The sequence below is a fragment of the Microcebus murinus genome, chromosome 15 (genome assembly GCF_040939455.1).
Source record: "Microcebus murinus isolate Inina chromosome 15, M.murinus_Inina_mat1.0, whole genome shotgun sequence".
Lineage (NCBI taxonomy): Eukaryota > Metazoa > Chordata > Mammalia > Primates > Cheirogaleidae > Microcebus > Microcebus murinus.
In genome coordinates, this window is record NC_134118.1 from 70,868,135 (window position 1) to 70,887,345 (window position 19,211).

A 19,211-nucleotide genomic window follows, 5' to 3' on the forward strand; every position below is an offset into this window, starting at 1 on the left:
TCCAGCTCTATCCAGGAAAATACAAGATGTGCTATATCACCGTTGTTTCTTAGAGCTGAATAGTACTCCATGGTATACATACACCACATTTTATTAATCCACTCATGTACTGATGGGCACTTGGGTTGTTTCCACAGCATTGCAATTGTGAATTGTGCTGCTATAAACATTCGAGTGCAGGTGTCTTTTTTATAGAGTATCTTTTGTTCTTTTGGGTAGATGCCCAGTAATGGGATTGCTGGATCAAATGGTAGATCTACTTGTATCGCTTTAAGGTATCTCCATATTGCTTTCCACAGAGGTTGAACTAGTTTGCAGTCCTACCAGCAATGTAGGAGTGTTCCTATCTTTCCGCATCGACACCAACGTTTATTGTTTTGGAACTTTTTAATAAAGGCCATTCTCACTGGAGATAAGTGATATCTCATTGTGGTTTTGATTTGCATTTCCCTGATGATTAGAGATGTTGAGCACTTTTTCATATGTTTGTTGGCCATTATTCTGTCTTTTGGAAAGTTTCTGTTCAAACCCATCTAATCTTTGACAAAGCAAACAAAAAGATACACTGGGGGAAAGAATCCTTATTCAATAAATGGTGCTGGGGAAACTGGACAGCCACATGTAGAAGACTGAAACAGGACCCACACCTTTCACTCTTACAAAAATCAACTCACACTGGGTAACAGACTTAAACCTAAGGTGTGAAACTATTAGAATTCTAGAGGAAAATGTTGGAAATACTCTTCTAGACATTGGCCTAGGCAAAGAATCTATGAAGAAGACTCCAAAGGCGATCACAGCTTCAACAAAAATAAATAAATGGGACATGATCAAATTAAAAAGCTTCTGCACAGCCAAAGAAACTCTCAGGAGAGCAAACAGATAACCTACAGAATGGGAGAAAATTTTTGCAAGCTACACATCCAATAAAGGGCTGATACCTAGAATCTATTTAGAACTCAGGAAAATCAGCAAGGAAAAATCAAACAACTCTTATCAAAAAGTATATGTTGATTTTGTTTCCTGCAACTTTACTCAATTTGTTTGTCAGGTCTAATAGTTTGTGTGTGTGTGTGTGTGTGTGTGTAATCTCTAGGTTTCTCTAGATAAGATCATATCATCTGAAAACAAGAATAATTTGAATTCTTTCCTTCCAATTTGGATGCCCTTTATATCTTTCTCTTGTCTGATTACTCTAGCTAGAACTTCCAGTACTATGTTGAGTAACAGTAGTGAAAGTGGGCATCCTTGTCTTGTTCTAGATCTTAGAGAAAAGGCTTTCAGTTTTTCTCCATTCAGTATGCTACTAGCTGTGGGTCTGTAATATATGGCTTTTATTGTGTCGAAGTAAATTCCTTCTATATCCAATTTTTTTAGAGTTTTTATCATGAAGGGATGTTGAATGTTATTGAGTATTTGTTTTCCAAATCTAGATTCAAATGATGCCATGATAGTGGCCCAAGGCCACTGCTTAAAGTATAATTTTCATAAGAATAGATGAAATTATATGAAACATATGATATATATTTGGATATGTGAATATATGATATCTCTCTTGTGAAAGATAGACACAAACTACAGAATTTTATTTGTAGATAGTCTTTCCTCACTATATATAGAGTTTTAATGATAATGAAGCATATACATGCATTAACACTTTGTAATACCACACCAACTACATGCTATATTAACTCAGCCGGCATTTCTCTCCCGGCCTCCTCTATCACAAAAGACATAAATGTTATGTTAAATTGTATTATACTGCATATGAATAAAGAGGTGTCCACCAAAGGAAAAATCCAGTGGTAACTAACCTTCTTCAAGAATTGTTCCCTGTGGTTCCAGATCTGAGTGTCCCAGGAGTTCTGTGCATGTACATGTGCTTATTAAACTTACGTTGTTTTTATTATTTACATATTTTATGCTCACAATAAACTCTGAATTTCCTATTGGAAGGTACTTTGGCATATGATAAGCATTCAATGCATTTCTGATGACATGTTTTGTATTATTATATATAGACAATTCAGTGTTTTAAAACCATTCATTTCATTTGAGAGGTGCCAAAATAGAGATCTAATTCAAGGAAGTTGGCTAGTTTTCCAGACAGGGCTCTTTAATGGTAAAACTGGGGTATTGTAGTAAAAAAATCTGTAGCACTGGCAGTTTTTTCTCCTCATGTCTATGATGTCTCTGTTATATGAATATATTTATATGTATAACTATATGTATATAACTATATGTATAACTATATGTATATATAGAATATAACTATATGTATCTGTAAATCTATTCATTTATCTATATTTATTGATTTATATATCTCTATCATCTATTTATCTATGTATCCATCCACTTTTCTTTGTCTATACATTTGATATGATATAAATTAAACATATTAATTATACTTTAGTGTACACAGCTTTCTAAGGGCAAAGAGTATTGTTTATATCTCTTTTAACCTATCTTTTTGCAGCTAATTATAGTATCAGAGTAGTTAATTGTTGGAAGAGTTGAAGGTGCCATTTCAGATGAACAGATGCAATATACAAAATACTGACAAATCCCAAAAATTGAACTGACAATCACTCACTCCCAATTCTATCTAAGTATCCGCTCTCCTACAGAGTATAGAAAGCCGTAGACCTGAGTCAGAATATCTGGAGATGAAGCCCAGACATATTATCTTTAAATATCACAACAAATATGCAGCCCATAGTGAGAAAATAGTAAGATGAATTGAAAAAGAAGAAGTTTGGTCACAGAAAACTAAACTTCAATATCAGAGTTAATATTTTTATCAGTTAAGATTATGGTTATAACGGATACTAGAGAAATACAAATAAGTATTTTGAACTATTAGAACATACATTTTAAAAAAGTAGAAATAAAAATACAAAGAAATAAAATGGCAAATATGGAAGAAATAGAGATTAAAACTAAAACTCTTAGGTAGAAATTTCTGAGAATAAAATTCTTAGAAACTAAGAAACTATAAATTTTATGGTATGTGAATTGTATCAGAGAAATATAGGGTGATAAACTTCATAATTAGTTAACCAAATTATGACATTAAAAATAGAACTTAGTAAGCATGCAACTTCTTGACTTTTCTATGATTTAATATGTCTCAAGCCCCTTTTCTACCTCACATTAAGGAGATAATCAGAGACAATTCAAGCTAAACTCAATTACTTTAGTATTCCCTGTCACTTTCAATTTACACACAGGGAGCTCAAGATTTTTCCCTCTCTCTTCTGTCTGGAACTTTCATTTCTAAGGAATTGTATGACAGCCACGCATAGTGAGGAGGGAGCAAGGCCTCTGGTCTGTGGACGTGCTCTATCCTCTGCTGGTATCCTATTATCCCCACTCTTAGGCACAGACCTTCTTAATATCACGTGAGATAACCAACCAACCCCCATCTGATTACTAGCTCTATGGTCCAATCAACTTCCTTTTCTAGAATCTTCTGCTCATAATTATAATACATCTTCAGGGCCATTTGTCTTCTATTTCGCATCTTTCCCCTCTCTGCCAACTGAAGAGAGGCAGGAGATTGTTCCTCATATCTAATCAAATTGTATGGGGCTTATCATGCTCCTGACCCATCTTCTTAGGCTCAGGAAATCTGGAAAGGTTTTTAGGTTTCCTACACAATCACGTATGAACAGGCAATAGCTCTTATCTCTTCTTCAATTCCTGACATTTATTTTTTCCATCATTGCTCCATACTTTGTGGCTACTTTTTTTGTTAAAGAATGCCTTTCTCAGATCTAACCAGTATCTAACCCTTTTGCTTCCTCCTTAGAATTTCCCCTTCTTTTCACTGAAAAACTTTCATTTGACTTGGAACAAAAGGAGAGAGAAGGGTGGGGAATAATGGCCCTGCTTTCACAAACATCATTTAAAATCTTGGCTTATGCTATAGTCTGAATGTATGTGTGCCCCCACGATCCATATGCTGAAATGTAGCTCCAGTGTGAGAGTATTAAGGGGTGTAGCCTTGGGAGGTGACTAGGTCATGAGGGCTCCATCCTCATGAATTGAATTAATGCCCTTTTAAAAGAGGCCTGCATAAGACATAGCAATGGGCATGGCTACGCAGTGCATCTGCACAACCCATGCATTTTGGCGCAGAGCTGTAAAGAAGACGAGCAGCCCTTCTCATCTGCCCGGTGCGAGCTCTATGGCTCAACATGAGAGATTGGGGCCAACGGTTCTAAAGGAAATAGAGTCGCAAGAAATTCAGGATGGAATTCAGGGTTTAGAGAGTTAGGATGATGTTCCAGAAGATGACGACTTAACTATATTTGAATACATGTAGATTGTTGGACCGTACTTAAAAAAAAAAAAAACATTCCCTGAAAATAAGCCCTAGGGTGTATTCTTGAGGAAAAATAAATATAAGACCCTGTCTTATTTCCGGGGAAACACGGTATTTTATGCAGAAAGAGCAACATGTGCAAAAACCAGAAAGTGCAAATTAGCAGAAGGCATTCATGAAATTTAAAGTAATTTAGCATTGACTGAAGCAGCCTTTAAATTCCTTCAGCTTGACTAAACTTCAGACAGGTTCCTCCCTGACTATAGGTTCTTAATCTCTCTTTTCTTAAGAGCATTTATTTAGAAAACTTGCAATTTTAAATTCTTTTTCTGCACCTTTGCTATGTATAACTTCTCCCAACTTCTGGCCAGTTTCACAACCCAGGACTGTCTTTTTCAAGGCCCTAGGAGCTGTCCCTTTGAAATGTAATCAACAAGAAAGATAGACTCCCTCTCTCAGGCTCCACAGGAGCCTAACTTAGATAAGCACCAATTAGCAAACACAGCTGGCCATTTACCAACCTCCCTACAAAGTCTTCTAGTATTTTTTCACTGGAGGACTTAAAAACTATTTCATTTTTTATTTCAGTAAATTCAGTTTCTCTTCTCCAGTGCAATAGGCTTGATTCCAATTACAATAATCTCTTAGTCTATTTAACTCTGACTGGTGTAATTTTTCTTTGACAGTATGACTAAGACTATATGGCAGGGTTTTTGTCTGGGGAGAGAGGTAAAATCCAGAAAATGTAGGTGTTGTATACCCTTAGGGGAAAGTTCTAAGTAGGAAAGAAGAAGACAAACTGGTTTAGAACCCTAGGACTGGAGGAAAATCCCCCCAAAATAAGTTTGTCATATATTTCCACCCAACAGAAGGTGGCCACTTAGGCCATGTGTTTTCCAATCCATACCCTAGCAAAAGAATGTGATCTAGGCAAGCTCATTCCACCTATGGATAAAACAGGTGTCCTTCCAGCAATACCAAGCAAGATCCCACTGGTAAGGGGGACCCATGAGCTAACACTGAGTGGCCAGCAGAAGCACTCTCCTACCAAGCTCATCCCAGTCCCAGGAATTTCCAGGTAGCTCTTCGCCAGCAAGAGGGAGCCCAGCACAAGTGCTTTATAGAAATCCCATGGCATATACTACAAAATAAATACTCCTAGAACTAGCGAGTTCACCAAAGTTGCAGGATTCAAAATCAATAAACAAAAATGAATCACGTTTCTATATGGTAACAATAAATAGGTAGAAATTTAAAATAAACTACCATTTACCATTTAAAATAAACTTCCAATCACTTTAAAGAAAATTTAATACTTAGATATACATGTAATAAAACAGGTACAGTACTGCTATGGTGAAAACAAAGTGCCAATAAAAGAAACCAAAGAAAATCTAAATACATATTGATGGAGTGGAAGACTGAACACAGTTAAGGTGCAAATTCTCCCCAAATTATTTTCTAATTTCAGTGTAAGCTGGTGTAAGCATCCACATACCGGTTTTTTGCATGGACATGAGTTTTCAATTGGGTAAACACCTAAAAGTAGGATTGCTGTGTTGATGGTAAATATAGGTTTAACTTTATAATGAACTGCCAAACGGTTTTCCAAAGGAGTGTTCTATTTTTGCATTCCCACCAGCAATACATGGGTCCTAAACAGTTTTCCTGGATTTCCTGGGTTCTTGCTAACACTTGGTATTTTGAGTATTATTTAACCACTCTAAGAAATTGGTTTGTGTTATCTAGTTCAGATTTAAATTGCATTTTACCACCGAGTAATGATACTGAGTATCTTTCATATGTGTATTTTGCCATCTATGTATATTTTTTGGTGGAATGTCTGCTGAAATATTTTGTCTATTTTTATTGTTTTTTTTCTCTGAGTTTTAAGAGTTCTCAATGTACACCAAAGATGAGTCAGAGAGCATTAATAATATGAGAAAATAAAACTATTTAATAAAAAAGATAGCCACATGGAATGTAGCATTATAAAACTGTAAATAGGATTTTTACATATAAGAAATTAGGGATACATCATTATATTTTGCTCTTATGCTCTTACTGCTGTTTCAGAGTATCAATACCAGTTTAAGAAGTAGTATTTTATGAATAGAAATCATAAACTCATCTGTCCCTATACCTTTGCCTTATCAAATCTTCATAGCTAAATGTAGATCTTATTTTTAGAACTTAAGAAAATCAAATAACATTTTTATAATTTAATTCTGTTGACAATTAGGAAGAGTTTCTTTAGACTAAGTAGTCATATTTACTTCTTACTGGAAGGCAGTACTATGAAGTGGATCCAAGCATCAGTCTGAAGCACTCTCGCTAGGCTGAAATCCCAGCACTTAATGCTTACCAGATACTCTGATTAAATTCTCATAGATCTGGTCTCTTCTTTTGTAAAATGAATATAATAATAGTAACCTCTACCTCATACGATAGTTTTGGCAGTTAAATAAAATAATCTAGGTTAAATGTTTAGGGCAACATCTGCAATATTTTATGCATTTAATAAATAATTGCTATTATTTTTAAATATAACAATGGTTTCTCAAATTTCTAGTTCATTCTATCTGTTAAAAGATCCATGAAATACTCTTTCCTTTACACTGAATAGAAAATAATTTTTTTAATAAATTGATTTGGAGGAAAGCAGATTCTCATTAAAGTTTGCTTGAAGCAGTATTTCTTGCATGAGTCCATACCCTTGGAACCATCTGTACTTGACACTTGACTTCCATGTCTCTTTCAGCAATCAAGAAAACAGAAAGCACCCACTGTGGATTCCCACTTATTTTTCCAAGCCTTCTTAAGCAATTATTGTCATCAATTTTTGCCTAACATTTGATCTTCTATCTGGTTTATTTCCGTTTCTCTGGAGCACAAGTCTCCGTGTTGAGATCTGGGTAACCACTTCTTTTTTCCTTTGAAATGGATACTTCTCCTGGCATCTTAATTTTGGTACAGACGTAATACTTATAAAAACACTTTCAGATTAAATAATGTAAAACAAAATCTGTCAGAGAACATTTGAATGGGACAGTTCTAAAACGGAAAATGGCATGGCATAACTGACTTCCCCTATCTCATTGCAATGTATTTCGTGTCCTGCTTTCTTTAACAAAAGAACCACTTAATTAATCCTACCTTTCTTAGCTGTGGAGGCATGATTATATGAATGATGAGGCAGACTGCTGTAACATTTTTAATAGGTTTTTTAAAAAATAAACTTCAGTTTTTTAGAACAACTTTAGATTTACAGAAAAAAATTTCAAAGATAGCACAGAGAATTCCCATGTACTTCCATAGCCAGGCTCCTCTATTAGTAACATCTTACATTTTGTGGTACATTTTTCATAATTAATGAACCAATATTGACACACATTATTATTAAATCTATGCCTTTCCGCAGATTTCTTAATTTTTGCCTAGTGCCTGTTCTTGGTTCCAAGATCCCATCCAGGAGATACCATATTACAATGAGGCTCCTTTGGCTGTGACAGTTTCACTTTTTCCTTGTTTTTGATGACCTTGACAGTTTTAGGTAGGTGTTTTGCAGAATGTCCCTCAAATTGGGTTTGTCTGATGTTTGGATTTTGGTTTTGGTTTGGTGGGTTTTTTATGATTAGACTTAGGATTATAAGTTTTCAGAAGGAAATGGCATTCCACAAATGTGAAATGCCTTTTCCATCACATCATATCAAGGGTACCTACCGTCAGTATGCCTCATCACTGTGGAGGTTACCTTGATCATCTGGCTTAGGTAGTGTTTGTCCAATTCTTCAGTGTAAAGTTACTCTTATTCCTTTTCCATATTACACTCTGGAAGGATGTCACTTTGCCCAGCCCACATCAAAGGAGTGGGGAATTATGCTTCTCTCCCAAACTCCTAACATGTACTAGTCTTTTTATTGTTTTTTTAACTGCCTTTTCCAGACCCTCATATAACTGAACTTACGCCCTACGTGTCCTTTTCAGACTGGCTTCTTTCACTTAGTAGTATGCACTTAAGGTTCATATAAGTCTTTTTATTGCTTAATATTTCATTTATTTTTATCATTGGCTAGTACTGATATACCACAATTTGTTTATTCATTAGCTTATTGAAGGTCATCTTGGTTGCTTACACTTGGTGATTATGAATAAAGCTGCTATAGACACTGACATGTGTGGTTTGGGGTAGACATAAGCTTTCAAACCAGTTGCATTAACATCCAAGAGTATGATTGCTAGAGTTTATGGTAATATTATGTATAACTTTGTGAGAAACTTCCAAACCGTCTTCCAAAACTTCTGTACCATGATGCTTCCACTAACAATGAATGAGAGTCCCTGTTGCTCTGCATCCTCAACACAACTGGTATTGTCTGCTATATGTTGACTCTAACAAGTGTGTAGCAGTACCTCATTGTTTTAATTTGGAATTTCCTAATGGAAAATGATGTTGAGAATATTTTCCTATGCTTACTAGCCATCTGTACGTGTTCTTTGAGGAAATGTTTGTTCAGATCTTTTGCCCACTTTGCACTATTATAGTTGAGTTTTAAGGGTGATTTGCAATCAAGTCCTCTATTAATCAAATCCTCTGTTATATATATGTCTTTGGCATATTTCTCTCAGAGAGTACTCTTTTCATTCTCCTAACTTGTCTTCTATAGAGCAGAAGTTTTTCATTTTAAGAAAATACAGCATATCATTTTTAAGCTGTCATTTATTTCACTTATCCATGTGCTATAAACACCCAATATATTGTTGTCATTATTTTAATCAGTTAATTTTTAGATTAATTACAAATAAGAGAAATAAAATATTTTACTTTATCTTAATTTAATCCTATTGCAATATTCTTCCTTGTTTTTGCAGATCTGAGCTTCTGACCTATGTAGTTTCCATTTACTCCAAAGAACTTCTTTTAACATTTCTTGCATGGGAGGTTTACTGATGATAAATTCCTTCATGGGAAAGGGCAGGTAGTTCTGAGAAAGCCTTTGTTTCTCCTTCACTTTTGAAGCATAATTTCACTGGATATAGATTCTAGGTTGGCAAATTTTTTCTCAACAGTTTAAACATTTCACTCCACTCTTTTCTTGCTTTCATGGATCCTGATAAGAAGTTCACTGTAATTCACATCCTTATTCCTCTATAGGTAAAATGTTCCCCCCCCACCCTGGCTTCTTTCAGGTTTTTCTTTTTTTCTTGATTTTCTGCAATTTTAACATGGCAAGGCAAGTGTAGATTGTTTTGCTTCATATTCTTTAACTGCTTAGATTAGTGATTTTGGGTCTTTCATTAGTTATCTTCAATGTTTCTTCTGCTTCTCTTTCTTTTTCTGGTGTTCTCACTACATGTATGTTATGACTTCTGTAATTGTATCACAGTATCGCATATTCTGTTCTCGTCTCTTTCATTTCATTTGCTTTTTAGGAAGTTTCTATCGGCATATCTTTAAGCTCACTGATTCTTTCCTTGGTCATATCCAGTCTTCTATAGAGCCCATCAAAGGCATTCTTTATTTCTATTAGTGTAGTTTTATTATTAGCATTCAAAAAAATTATTTTTTTTAGAGTTTCCATCTCTCTGCTTACATTATTGACCTATTCTTGCATGTTGTCTCCCTTTTCCATTAGAGCTCTTAACATATTAATCACATTTAATTTAAATTCCCTGTCTTATAATTCCAAAATCTGTGTGATATCTGAATCCAGTTGTGATGCTTGCTTTTCTTTGCCTCATATTACTAGTATGAATTGTCATTTTTTTTTGAAGGCTGGACATGAGGTATTTAGCAACAAGAGCAGAGGTAAATAGGCCTTTTGTGTAAGGTTTTATGTTAATCTGCCTTGGTGTTGGGTTGTGTCTAAAATTTGCAACAACTGTAAGTATCAGAGACCTCAAATTCCTCTAGCATCTTTGTTTTTGTCTCACCTGTTTCCTTAAGCTTTTCCTAAGAACTTTTTCTCATATAAAGTCTGCATTTTTTAGCCCTCACAGTTGTAAACCATGTTATTATACTGGAGTCCTATTCATGTGGTGGTAGGGAGTGGGAGAGAAAAGGATTCTATAATCTTGAGATTAAAATTCAGGCTCTCTGTGGGCCCCTTTTCCAGTCTGTAATATTCACAAGTGTTTTTTAGCTTCCTCATCCTCATAGATGAGACAGGAAGGCTGGAGGTGACTGAAGCTGGGAGAAGTCTCTAATCCCAAGTGAGTTATGGCTCTGGTAAAGAGGAGGCCTTTGCTAGGAAGAATGACGGGAGGCCATCAGAGGCAGGCAGCTCGCCAGGCCCAGCTGCTGGGGTTTGGGGCTGGAGTCTCAACTACATGCTTTTGTGAAGGAAGGAGCAGAAGAGTGACAGGTTCATGTGGCCTTTAAAATTATTCAGTAATAATGGAATTGGATCCAAAATAATAAGTGACTTCTCTACCAAAGCAGAAGATCCTTCATATCACCTTTTAGTAGCTCAATTCAGTTTTGGGAGGAGACAGAACAAGTGAAATACAGAAAACTGAAAAGAAGAAAACTTCATTTTGGAACTATCTCTCTCCTTGACTATCCCTTACCCCTTATCTTTCTACTTGTTTTAACTGTGTTCTGAATTTATAAATAGTAAAGGCCAAAGAAATGGAATATACATTTAAGAGTTTTATACCAAGAAATTTGCCTTGAAAGCTGCTATTCCATGAAAGAAAAAGTATATCATTTACTGTCTGATTTTTTTAAAGCAAAATTTCTTATGTTCATAAATTTAAAAGGTTAAGAGAAATATAACTACATATCTGCACACTGTTTTTAGCAGCTGTATGAATAAGAATGATGTCTTCTGTATTTTATGGGTTCTTCCCTGTGAATGCTTTGCCACTGGAGTTGACTGCTCAGAAGACCTTTTATAGGGCATTAATATTATATTTTTATCTATCACCTTGATAACATTACTTGCCCCACATGTGAGCCCAAGTGTCTTTCTGGCTCTGACCTTCTTTTGAACAGTATGTGACGCACTGTGCAAATGTTCATGTCTTACCTATTCAAGCAACATCACAATGCCATAGACTCATGGAAGTTGAATGAGGTGAACATAGACAACTCCCCTTCTCCCCTTTCCAAAATGTAACAAATACTGTATATGTTTCCTTTGCCTCTGCCCCCTCCACTTTCCTCCTTTTGGAAATGTATCAGGAACTAGATAGTTTAATATGAACAATTGAGGGGACTGGGAGAAATGATCCACTGGGCTTCTTTGTGCTTCATCATAAGTCATGCTACTTAAGCACCTTCATAATAAGAAAACTTCGTGGGGTTGCCAACTGGCAGACTCCAGGAGTTCAGGAAACAGAACCGCAGAAGTTACACTCTGGAATCCTGGCCATGAGGTTATATTGTTATATTCCTCACCTAGCTGGAAAGAGACACTGGACCTAAATGGCACAGCATGACTTTATTTCTTCTTGGCTAGATTTCTCAACACCACAGTCAGTGAATTCACCTACTGCCACCTTCAAAAAACATGGAAAGCACCTACCCTGAGAAGAAGGTAGATTTGGTGTAATATTTCCTCTGATGTCTTTTTCAACAATGGACCCCTACAAAATACAGGAGATTCATGGCACCAGCCCTTCCTGTTTGGCCACAATTCTGTGGACTCTGGTGTCTCTAAGGGAGCATATACTGGAATCACAGGGTACCTATCTGGTTGCCAGGGCTCTTTCTGAGGTCACAGTGGTATGAGCCAGTATAGTGAAGGTGGCACAGGGAACCACTGCCACTGGAATGGCATTCCTGGAAAGGCTGTGTCTTTCAGGAAAAGCCATTTGTGCACTTTAGGGAAGACAACAAAGAAGACAAGCTAGAGAAATTATAGTTTAAAGAGGAAGACCTTTCTCCTTTAAATACAGAAGCTGGCAAACAAAATCAGCCATGTAAATCTATTGGGACCCCTTCTGGTGTGTGGAAAAGTCCACCAAGTATCAAGCAACCCTCCAACATGCTAGTCATCCAAAAGGTTTCCAAAGGGGATCCTAGTGCTACCTTCCTTGCTGCATTTACATCACCGGGATCTCACCATGCAAGTGGGAACAAATCATCAGCCATAGTTTCAAGTGTCGATAAGAATCTGGTTCCTAAACCTGCAACACTGCCTTCCAAGTCCAATGCAAGGAAAGCTAACAGAATGGAACACAGTCAGGATCCCCATTCTCTAGCTGGAAGTCTGATTTTACCAGTCCAATCTGTTACCAAACCATTAATACTGGCTGGTAGCCCAGTTCTAAGTTCTCCCAAAGAGAGTCCCTCTAGCATCATTCCTCCTGTTTAGCTTCTCTTGTCTGACCAAGTTGACCTCCTAGTGAGTTCCTGAATACTCTGAAGGATCATCGGAATGGAGAATTCTCAGAAAACAGAGACTGTGCTGAGCTGGAGGGTTTGGAGGACAACAGTACACCTGAACCAAAGGAAACTGGAGAGGAAGGCTATCATCAGAATGGTCTTTTCTCTTATAATAGTGGAAGAAAGGGAGGTTCTCTAATACTCTGGAAGCAGAGCACAAAAGCAATAGGATGGCAGAATGAACTGACAATGATGAGACTTGCCTTCCCCACACAGAGGACAAGCTCAAAGAGCTCATAAAGACAGAGCAGCTGAGAAGAAATTACTTTGAAAAGAATAATGTCTTGCAGAGCCATAGTTTGAGCCTGTTCTTCCTTTGGAATAGCACTTGGCAAGCAGACTGTGAAGACTCAGACACAGGAACTGATACCAATGAAACATCAGATAACAATGCCTGAAAATAGGCATATAAATGTTCACACTTAAATCAGGCCCAGCTAACTCAGCGTATGTGTTGAAGGAGTATACAAAAGAGATTGTTCGTTTCCATTCCCTTTTCTTAGATTGTTGTTGAATACTTTATCCACAAGGGAAATAATCATAGCTGAGAGTGTGAGAGCCCGCAATCTGCTTGTTTAGATTTTGTTGTTCTTCCCTGTTATCTGATTAATAGAGAGAAGTGCATGTGGTGAAAAGGATTTTTAGATGGCACACACACACACACACACACACACACACACACACACACACACACACAGTGTATATGGGGCGATGCACTGGTGGGAGCTGGCAGTGCAGAGAGGAGACACTGTCTTCTGTAACAGCTTCTAGTTCCAGCCCCTGCAACACTCACTCCTAAGCTCAAGCAATCATTGTCAATGACAAAGTGACTATTGAAGTTATAACTGTATTAAATTAATGCCAGTAATTTGATATATTTCATTTTATTTTTGGCTGCTTGGGTAACGTTAGCCCCTAACTAAGCAGAGGTGGTTTTTTGTTTTTGTTTTTCTTTCTTTTCCTTTTTGAGGCACAGCTGCAAAATGTGTGAATATAGGAAATGTTGTGTTATTCTTGCAGTCTTGATATTCAGGATGAATTGCAAAATATAAATTTTTGTGAGATTTCAAAGATTAGGATATTTTGATAACGTTATTTACAGGTTTAAAAGATGTGGTCATCACAAGTCTACTACTAAAACTGCTTCATAAAATAACTAATACAGAATAAATATTTTTCATCAGAAAAAAAAAAGAGAGAGAGAGAATGCTCTGGGAATATTTCAAATGGTTCCTTTCCCTGGCCCCTGTCAGTGCCTGATGATAACTTGGTGGGGTTGCTAGAGGTAAAACCCACAAAAGTGTGGCAGCCTGCATAGATGGCACCTCCCCCTAGGAATTTCTTACTGTCATACTGATTGAAACTCAGCCTCATCAACAAGCCTCAGCAGTTCACCAAAATTACCTCGCAAATGGTCCTACCAGCTCACGGTTTCAGCAACTTCTGTTCCAGATAAGCAGATTCTAGCCACGACCCTCTGTATCTGCCTGTCTCCAGATTCCAGAATGTAAACTTCCTGTGACTTCAAACTTCTGGTGGGCCCAAGAAAAGTTATTGGCTTCAGTTTGTTCAGCTTTTATTTTCCTGTCGAAAGATAGTTTGGAACATTCCGGTTGATTGGCTGTTGCCATCAATACAGTTTAAAAAATGTGTTTTATTTACATCGTGTTTATTAACACTTCCTGGTGACAGTTACAGTGTATTCATTAACATTGAGGTTTATATTGTGTTTACTAATAATCCCTGGTGACAGTCCTTTGTTTGAAATTTATATATGATTTGAATTTGTCTTCCCATTTAGAAATACTTAAGAAATTTTGATACTGATATTCACTACAACCAAACCAAGACCCAATGGTTGAAAAGAATTGTGGACTAATTTAGTAGTTGGACATTCAATAGAGTGATTCCAATTGGATCTTTTCATCAAATTAATTGTTATATACCTATATGAGTCTGGTTTTCTAATATATTGATTTATTTATCTTTTCATTGCATGTTTAGAACTTCATGCAAAAATTAAAATCCTTTGATTGAAAATTTCCCTATCACTTCTATACACTAGAAGTGTAGACCTAGTTGGAAGATCTTTTAAAATTTAATCACAGGCATGTGCATGCATGTGTGCATGCATACATACACAGTTTAGTGTTCTATATATGTTTTACGGCAGTTAGTAATATATATAACATATATATACAATGTATAGACAATGTATAGACATTAACTGGCTATACATTACATATTTAATAAAGTTTTTAACAGATGATTCAGTCTGTGTAAAATATATTAATCTAACTTTCTGAGAGGATAAACTGATGGATCAAAATATATGCTAAGTTATGTTATTGGCCACTATCCTTAAGGAAGACATCAGTTTAACAAAATATCATATCCCTGTTTTGTTTTTGGATAATGGAGAGTAGGCTTCTGTGTTTCAAATTTAAAACTGGTTGTTGGGGACCACCCAAAGAAGTGGTTTGGGCAAAATGCCCTTATGGGTTTGTCAGAAAGTAGTATAATTCTTTGGCACCACTGTTCAAAAGTAGTCCAGCAACAGGCAATAAAATTTGTTTCTCACTCATGTTGGTTGAGTACAGTGGCCAGTTTGTCCTCCATGCGTGGGCAATGTCACAAAATGCTTTTCAAGATTTTACTTGGGTCCACCAAGCAACCACTCTAAGTTTGCCAGAAGTTATTTTCATATAATAAATACATAAATAAATAAATGTATTTTTCTGACTCTGGAACCAAAGACTGGCATTGATATAATATTCCATAATATTCTCTTTGAACATCATCAAACATATGGTCTCTTTGAGCATTATGGATTTGGGGTTTTAGTGAGGACTGCCTATTGGGTGTAATGACCAATCAGGGCATTTTCTTTTGCTTTGATGGTATCTCTTTTCAAAGGGGCACTAAAGCCAACTCCTTAGGAACCATTAGAGTTATTAAAATGCCTTTGATCTACTAACCATTCTAAATTAGGGCTCCTACTTAGGTTAAGCACCTTTATTTTTTCTAAAGCTTTCCAAAATCATGGACTATCCCAAATCATTTCTATGAGTACTGTATATAAACCATCTTCTCTTTATTCAGCCAGAAACTATTGGGAACACAACACATTCATCAAATAGGCATATTTTTGCCTCTGGGGAGGGGATCAAATTCTAGTGGTGAGTTAAGATATGTTCTAATGTATCCTGCCTGATATTTTCTGGTTTCATTCTTAGGATATGACCTATAAACAAACAAAATTAAATCTCAATTTCTGGGCATGTTTTAATAAATTTATTAGGCTGTCTTAATAAATCTATTGGATATTTAATAAACAGTGGTTAGGGAGTCATGAGCTTACATCTTCTGATTAAAAAAAAGGTAGCAGGATTTAAAGTATGACAATGGTGAATAGAAATATGGGAGGAAGACAGTAATAAAATTTCAGTAAGTAAGCCTACTTCGCTAGCAAATATTGCATATTTTCAGTGGGCATCAAAGATTGGCAACACAAGGAACCACTAAGTTTAAGGTAGATCATAAAATCATGTTAGTAGAAGCCTCTACCAAGTTGGCAATTACTGCTTTTGGCTTTAGGTGAGTAGGATTTTGACATTAGGTCAATATAAAAACAGTGGTATGATATTGGTCTGTGATGATTCTGTAAAGGTGAGTCAGAATAGAGTTTTGGCTTGTTCATATCTCTTATGTATGAATAGGTAACAAGATTTGTGATGAGGTAGGCCAATAATGAGTGGTTGTTGAAGAGTTCAATTTTAAAGCACAAAATATATGCATAAAGCCTATATATGCACAAATTTTAAAGCCTATATATGCATAAATTCCCTGTTAAGAGATTTGGTTAAGAAAAACTTGGTTAAGTGATATAGTATTGAATCAATTTCTGAAAATCAATACTATACACAGAATGCTAAAATGACCCCCCAAATTCCGAGATATACATGCCCTTGTGTAATATTCTGCCCTTGTAGGTAGGTAGATTATGATCAATGTCACCTAAATGATTAGATCGTGTTCATGGCAAAGAAGGGAGAATTTTGCATATGTAATTGAGGTCTCTAATTAGTTGACTTTGAATGACCCAAAAGAGACATTACTCTGGGTGGGACTGACCTAATTGAAAGCCATAAAAGCAAAAGAAGTTCCAGCCAGCCTGAAAGAGAAACAGCCGTGTTGAAAACTGCCGGTGAAGAGGGGCAGCCTCTGGAAGCTGAGGACCTCAGTGCTACAACCACAAGCAACTAAATTCTACTGACGACCTTAATAAGCTTGGGAGAAGACTGCAAGCTCCAGAAGAGAACTACAACACGGCTAACATCTTGATTTCAGCCTGTGGGACGCTGATCAGAGGGGCCCTGCTAAGCCTTGCCCGAACTCCTGATCCATGGAAACTGTGACATAATAAATGCACATTGCTTTAAGCACCTAAGTTTGTGTTAATTTCTTATCTGGCAATAGAAAATTAATACATTTGGGAACGATCTGAGGTTTTGTTTTTGCTATAACCAAAGAATAATCTATATGATCTTTTCTTGGTTACTAACTGGCAAAAATTCTGAATGGTTACTAACATTTCAAGACTGAGACATTTACCTCCTTAGGATAAATTGTACTGCAGGTAATAATATACTTTGACAAAATTTTTACTTCTCTTCAAAAAGCTTATAGCTTATTAAAGATAAAAATAAGTAGATAGATGGAATTAGTCCTAGAGCTTAGCTGGACTTTAGAGTAAAACAAGGCTGACCAATATATTGGCAGAATATAGGGAAATGGCAGTCCCTTGTGGTCCTGGTTAAGAAATTTTAAAAATTAAGAGGATAGCTCAACAAACACTACAGTCATAAATACCAATAGGTATTATTGAATTTCTCAGGAGAAAATAAGCAGATAACTCTTTGAATTAAAGATGCTGAAAGAATCAAACAGATTTATAGCGGGAAAATATTCAACTTCATTGTACATCAAAGATGAAAGCATATTTCAGTTTTGTGCTATAGAGAAGTGGGCAATCAGTATTATACTCCTGTGGTTCTGGACAAATTTATATCACTGCCTTTTAAATTTTTTTTCTTAGAGAACAGAAATATTAAAGGAAGCAGTACAAAGTTTGGTGTTTCATTTCTCTATTAGGTTTTCATCTACTGATTTCAGTACTTTGCTAGGTTTTGGTTTTAGAGGGTATGGTGCAAATTTGGGCAGTTGTTTGGAGGGTTTAGTCTTAAACTGATAGGTTCAACTCCCAAAATCTTTTATAATAGTATAAATTATACCCAGAAGTATGGCTACTTCTTTGAACTTCAATTTGTGTTAAGAGTATAGGTAAGACAAGGTTTAAATTAGCTATGACCTGCTTGTGATCAAGGGTGTCCTCAGGACTGTCCAAGACTAGGCCATCAGGAGAGCATCAGGAGGCCATCTATTTTACAGAAGATCCTCACACTGCCCCACTGGCTTGGTGGACATGATGTCACAAAGGAGGAAATAATGTTTTCCAGTCAAAGGTCTGAGGGTGACAGTCAAGTGTTGGGACATGCAAAGTGTTTGACGGTTATTAGAGGGACAAAGCCCCTGAATTTGTTTGCTCCCAGGGAGAGGTTGGGTAAAAGTGTCAGGATAGGTGGCAGATGTCTTAGGGCCTATGAGTCATCATTTTGAAAGGTTTATCTTTAATATTTGGAGACATTTGCCCTTTTGCAATAAAGAGACATTGGACACTTGATTCCCCCCTGAAGAAACTTCATTAATTATCTATACAGCTTCATTTTTGCTCTCTTTTGTTTCTCAGCACAGAGACTATTGCTGCAGCTGGTTTGTTTTTTAATTTTGTAATAATTTAAAATTAAAAAAGAGTTGCAAAGATTGTGCCAAGAGTTCTTATACTAGTCTTCAACTAGTTTCCCCTAATGTTAACATCTCATATAACTGTAACATGTTTATCAAAAGTAGAAAATTAACATAGCTATAACAGTATTAACTAAGTTATGGAATTTATTAGGATTTCACTCTATTTTCCACTAATGTTCCTCTTCTCTTCAGGATCTAGGCCAGCTAGTCACATTGCAATTAATCATCATGTCTCCTTAGCCTCCTCCAATTTGTGACAGTTTTTCAGTCTTTCTTTGTTGTTTGTTACCTTGATACTTTTGAAGAACACTGGTCAGGTATTTTGAAGAATGTTCTTCCGTTTGGGTTTCTCAGATGATTTCTCATAATTCAACTGAGGTATGGATTTTGCAAAGAATACTACTGAAAGTGATCTTCTTACATGTCAGGGATATTTGACGATTTATTACTGGAGATATTTACTTTGACCACATGGTGAAGGTGATGACTGATAGTTTTCTCACTGGGCAGTTGCCTTTTGTCTCTTTCCCTACTCTATTCATTAGAAACTTGTCACTAAGGCTAGCCTACACTCGAGCTTCACCATGGAGAGAAAAGTATCAAAGTCCTTATAGGCATATGTTA

General features: G+C 36.2%; 1 protein-coding gene across 3 annotated transcripts in view; it reads right to left on the minus strand.

Moving 5' to 3' along the window:
* The window catches only part of ADAM29 (ADAM metallopeptidase domain 29), a 59,041-nt gene extending 40,858 nt beyond the window's left edge, over positions 1-18,183 (minus strand). For 2 of the 3 annotated variants that reach the window (XR_012923274.1, XM_012770699.3), the window contains exons 1-2: positions 18,091-18,183; positions 14,124-14,303 (exon numbers count right to left, since the gene is read on the minus strand). The gene's annotated coding sequence lies outside the window, so the exon portion shown is untranslated. Of the gene's footprint in view, positions 1-11,856; positions 12,032-14,123; positions 14,304-18,090 lie in introns of those variants that run through there. The other variant, XM_012770698.2, reaches the window with a different exon arrangement.
* Positions 18,184-19,211: the final 1,028 nt, after the last annotated feature.